Raw genomic sequence first — 6,000 nt, 5'->3', positions numbered from 1 at the left:
GGTAGCGTCCCATGTACACTGACTCCGAAGACGCCTTTGAAGCCAGTTCTCAGGGCGTAGACACAACCCCCGTGCACAAAGCGAGCCGCCGCCTGCTAGGCCTACAGCCAGAGTTTAGCGGCCTGACAAAACCGTCAAGGAAGATGACAACAACCACTGGCAGCCAGACCACTCAACGTTTTGGAGCTGACGCTGCGTTGGTGCTCCACGCACCCCGGTCACCGCCGACGTTCCACAGAGACAGGTTTGAAGACGTTGAAGATTGGCTGGCCAGTTGCGACCGTGTGGCAGCATTCAATCAGTGGGACGGTGAGCGCAAGTTGAGGAATGTCTACTTCGCGCTAGAGGACTCGGAAAAGATCTGGTTCGAGAACCACGAGACCTCTTTTGCCACCTGGGAGGTTTTTCGGCGTGAGCTGCTGGCGACATTCGGCAACAGTGAAAGAAAAGAGAAGGCGGAAGTCGCTCTGCACTCCAGGTCGCAGCAGCCAAATGAGAGCGTCACCATGTTCGTTGAGGACATGATGCGTCTCTTCAATCGAGCCGACCCTGCTATGCCCGAGGCCAAGAAAGTGCGCCACCTAATGCGCGGCGTAAAGGAGCAGCTCTTTGCCGGACTGGTCCGTGACCCGCCAAGAACAGAGGCCGACTTCACAAGGGAGGCAACGGGTATCGAGCGCTCTCTGCAGGAACGAGGCGCGCACTACGGACGTCAGGCTACTGTAGCAGCCGCTTCCCAGTACACGCCTACGTCGCTGCCCGCCGAGGAGCTTCGGGAGCTTGTAAGAAGCCTCGTTCGCGAGGAACTGGCGAAACTTCGGCTTGAAGTTCCACAGGCCAATGTCGCTGCCGTAACGGACGTGGTCCGTGACGAAATCCGACGAGCTGTGCAGCCGCCTCCCGCTCCACACCCGGCGCCCTCCGTTATGACGTACAGCGAAGCACTACGAAGTCCTAGGCCAGCGATGCAAGCTTTTTCACCCGTCGTTCCCGTGCCAGTACCATCCCTGCCAGTACCTGCCATGCCAGTACCACCCGTGCCGCAGGAGTTCAGGCCGCCATGAGCAAAGCGCACGTGTGGCGTACGCCAAACAATCGGCCGCTCTGTTACCACTGCGGGGAGCCCGGCCACATCCTCCGTCACTGCCCCTACCGCAGAATGGGTTCAAGGGGGTTTTCACCTGACGCTCCTCGACCACGCTACGGTGAAAGACCCACGGGATATCGAGCTGTACCTGGCTGATAACGTGCAGTCCTCGACCCCGCAGCGACGCCAGTCCCGATCGCCATCCCCAAGGCGGTTCTCTTCGACCGGCCGCCCGTCGTCCTCTGGCCAGTTCAGAGGCGCGTCCCCACATCGGGAAAACTGAAGACGGCGTCCTCCGGGGGTAGGGCCGCCGCTACTGGAACGTGTCAAGAGCCTCCACCCGAACATTCGCCGCGACGCTCCGATCAACGACGACGTGACCCGACGACATCAACGACGCGCTGCGACCGACTGGTTTCCGCCGAAATTCCGGTATCCGCCGACAACCATGACGTTACCGCACTCGTGGATACCGGCGCCGATTTTTCTGTAATGAGCAGTCGGTTAGCCACAGCCATGAGGAAGGTTCTAACTCCTTGGTCCGGGCCACAGATCCGGACAGCTGGTGGCCATGTCGTAACTCCGATTGGTGTCTGCACTTCGCGAATCCAGATCCGCGGTGTTACTTTCCCTGGTTGCTTTGCTGTGTTACCCGAGTGCTCCAAGGACCTCATACTCGGTTTGGATTTCCTTCAGGAGTACGGTGCCGTCATCAATCTTCAGGAGCTAATCATGTCGTTTTCCACCCAAGGCCCTGTCGACGACGATACCGTGCCACGCAGGGCTAAGTTGTGCGTTTGTGATGACCAGGTGTTGATGCCGTCAAGAGCCAGCATGTTTGTTACCGTAGAGTACGATAACAGCCCCAGCACTCGTGGCATCGCTGAAACCAACATCTCGCTGCTCCTGGGTCGGCAAGTGTGTGTTGCTCGCGGAATAATTGAATTGAACAGTGGGCGAACCGAACTTTTGGTGACCAATTTTGGTTCTGATCCTCAGTGTTTGCCTGGCAAAACAGCTATTGCGTATTTCGAAGAATTTTGTGAATTCGCGGGACAGCACGCGTTGTCCGAAGTCCCGGCATTAGTGGAGGCGCCGACCACTCCCATAAAAAGCGACGTGAACCCGAACCTCCCGTCTCATCAGAAACGCTGCCTGGAGGGCATTATGGAATGTTTCCGCGACTGTTTTGCCTCGACCTCCAAGGTCAGGCAGACTCCGCTCACAAAGCACCGCATTATTGTTGGCGCAAACAAGCGACCGTTATGCCAGCAGCCTTATCGGGTCTCTTCGAAGGAACGTGACGCCATTCGCCGGCAAGTTCAAGAAATGCTCCAGGACGACGTGATACAGCCGTCGACGAGCCCGTGGGCATCGCCTGTTGTTCTTGTGGCGAAGAAGGATGGGACCCTACGGTTCTGTGTTGATTACAGACGTCTAAACAAAGTCACCAAAAAGGACGTTTATCCTCTGCCACGGATTGATGACTCCCTGGACCGGCTACGCCACGCCACGTACTTCTCGTCGCTAGATTTACGTAGTGGCTATTGGCCAATCGAGGTGGACGAGCGCGACCGGAAAAAGACCGCCTTTATTACACCGGATGGTCTGCACGAATTCTGGGTGCTCCCTTTCGCACTGTGCTCGGCTCCTGCCACCTTCCAGCGGATGATGGACACCGTGCTTGCCGACCTAAAATGGCAGTCCTGCCTCGTGTACCTGGATGACGTTGTCATCTTCTCCGCCACGTTCGAAGAGCACTTGAGGCGCTTGCGTGCCGTGTTCGCCGCCATTCGTTCGGCTGGTCTTTCCCTCAAGCCCGAAAAGTGTCACTTCGCTTTCCAGGAGTTGAAGTTTCTGGGCCACATCGTGAGCGCTAAGGGAGTTAGCCCTGATCCCGATAAGACAGCCGCTGTCGCTGCTTTTCCCATGCCAACCGATAAGCGAAGTGTGCGCCGTTTTCTGGGTCTCTGCGCCTATTATCGGTGTTTTGTACGGAACTTCTCCCAGATCGCTGAGCCCCTCATCCGCCTCACGAAAGATGCCGAACCGTTCTCCTGGGGCCAGGAGCAACAACAGGCCTTCATACTACAACATTTTGGGCGAGTTGGTTACCTACATTCGTTGGTTGGTTTATGGAGTTTAACGTCCCAAAGCGACTAAGGCTATGAGAGACGCCGTAGTGGAGGGCTTCGGAAATATCGACCACCTGGGGTTCTTTAACGTGCACTGACATCGCACAGTACACGCGCCTCGAATTTCTCCTCCAAAGAAATTCAGCCGCCGCGGCCGGGATCGAACCCGCGTCTTTCGGGCCAGCAGCCGAGCACCATAACCACTGAGCCACCGCGGCGGCGGTTACCTACATTCATTCTTACAGCGCAAAGACGGCACAGAACAAGAAGCGGACACAACAGCACTGCACATGTAAAAGAGCCCTTTGTACTAGAAATAAAGTTCCATAATACAACATTTTGGGCGAGTTGGCTACCTACATTCATTATTACAGCGCTGTTGTGTCCCCTTCTTGTTCTGTGCCGTCTTTGCTCTGTAATAATGAATGAAAACAGGCCTTCGAAGACCTCCGCACTCGTCTGCAGAGTACGCCCATCCTTGGCCACTTCGACGAGTCAGCCGACACTGAACTGCACACAGACGCCAGCAACATCGGCCTCGGTGCGGTCCTTGTGCAGTGGCAGGATGGTCTCGAACGCGTAATCGCATATGCAAGCCGCACCTTGTCACGCTCGGAGGCGAACTATTCCACCACTGAAAAAGAATGCCTGGCAATTGTGTGGGCAGTGACCAAATTTCGCCCGTACTTATACGGCCGCCCTTTTAGAGTCGTCAGTGATCACCATTCGCTGTGCTGGCTGGCGAACCTCAAAGATCCCTCGGGGCGGCTTGCACGCTGGAGCCTTCGCCTTCAAAAGTTCGACGTCACCATCGTTTATAAGTCCGGCAGGAAGCACAGTGATGCCGACTGTCTGTCTCGTGCTCCTGTTGAGGACAACCTGCTGATCCCAACACCGATTTTGTTTTTCTCGGCGCCATCTCCACGTCCGTCCTCACTCAACACCAAAGAGACGACAGTGAACTACGGCCTCTTATTGAGTATCTTGAAGGAAGCGCTGAGTCTCCACCGCGAATCTTCTCTCGTGGACTGTCTTCGTTCTGTTTGCGCGATGGCGTTCTGTATAAGAAAAACTACTACCCGACGCAAGCTGTCTATCTGCTCGTCGTACCTGCGGCCTTGCGCGACGAAGTCCTGCAGGCGTGCCATGATGATCCATCTTCTGGTCACCTGGGTTTTTCCCGCACTTTGGCGCGGATACGCCAAAAGTACTACTGGCCCAGGGTTGCTGCAGTTGTACAGCGTTACGTCAGAACTTGCCGCGAGTGCCAACGTCGCAAGACACCACCGACTAAGCCAGCCGGACTACTGCAGCCTATTGATCCACCACACGTTCCTTTCTACCAATTCGGCATGGATTTACTCGGCCCCTTTCCGGAGTCTTCGCAGGGTAACCGGTACATTGTGGTCGCCACCGACTACCTCAGTCGATACTGTGAGACGAAAGCTCTTCCCCGTGGAACAGCTGCGGAAATTGCCGCCTTCTTCATGCACAACATCGTGCTTCGTCATGGCGCACCCACGGTCGTTATAACTGACAGAGGGACGGCCTTTACCTCGGCGCTGACAGAGGAAGTTATGCGACTCAGCGGCACCAGCCACCGACGAACAACAGCTTATCATCCGCAAACTAATGGACTCACTGAGCGCCTAAATAAGACGATCGCCGACATGATTTCAATGTATGTCGACGACCACCACCGCTACTGGGATGCAGTACTCCCTTACGTTACTTTCGCATATAACACTGCCCTGCAAGAGACGACTCACTTCACACCGTTTCGCTTAGTCCATGGTCGCGAAGCCACGACTATGCTCGACGCAATGCTTCTTCCTGGTAGTGTAAACTCCGCTGTCGTGGGGGCCGACCGCTTTGTTCACGAAGCTGAGGCCGCCCGCCAACTTGCTCAGCACCATATCCGGCATCAACAAGCAAAAGACGCTCACCGTTACAACCATCGCCACAGGGATGTCACCAGCGCGGAGAAAATGTTTGGGTGTGGAGCCCAATCCGCCAACGAGGGCGCTCTGAAAAGCTGCTTCGGCGGTACTTTGGCCCCTACAAAGTGATACGCCAACTCGGCGAGGTAAACTATGAAGTTCTCCCTTAAGGAACTGTTCGTTCCTCTCGACGACCAACGTCCGAAGTTGTGCATGTCGCACTAATGAAGCCGTACCACGCCCGCTAGCAGCTCACTCGTCTCTACCTGCGGGCGCCGAAGACTAAGGTGTTCAGCGTGCGCGCCCGTCGAGATGGTGGTCGGCCAGAACCGCCTTATGGAATCCCACACTCGCCCTGCTGTCCAACCACAACACGCTGCCGCTTGAATACTCCGTCGGACAGAGTACCCACGCCTCGGTTTCGGGAACGCACAACGACCGCGTGCTGCTCGCACTGGAAGTAGCAAATGTCCAGACTACTGAGAGCTGTCTCTCCCTCCTCGCATACGAGATCAAGACGGCCGAGACAGTGGATTCCGCGCCCGTCGACGATAACTGCTCCATGCACCAGGACTACTGCCCCTCTGCACGGGCACCCCATGAACAGCAGGTGTTCGTGTGCCAAAATCCCGTGCCCGGGGGAGCCGCCGTCGGTCCACACGACCTGCCGCGCCGAGGGCGGCGCTTTCCAGAGGGGGGGAGCAATGCCACATTCCTGGGCACTCTCGTGGCGCCGTCTCCCGGCCGAACTGCCTTCCCCGCTATTCTGGCTAGCCTTAGCCATGGTGGCGGGCAGTGCTTCTTCTTCGTCGTCTCTTCTGTGTGGTCCCCTCGGGAG

This window comes from Amblyomma mixtum, chromosome 3, assembly GCF_055824585.1.
Source record: "Amblyomma mixtum isolate Tamu chromosome 3, ASM5582458v1, whole genome shotgun sequence".
Taxonomy (NCBI): domain Eukaryota; kingdom Metazoa; phylum Arthropoda; class Arachnida; order Ixodida; family Ixodidae; genus Amblyomma; species Amblyomma mixtum.
Note: the sequence above shows the minus strand (reverse complement) of the source record.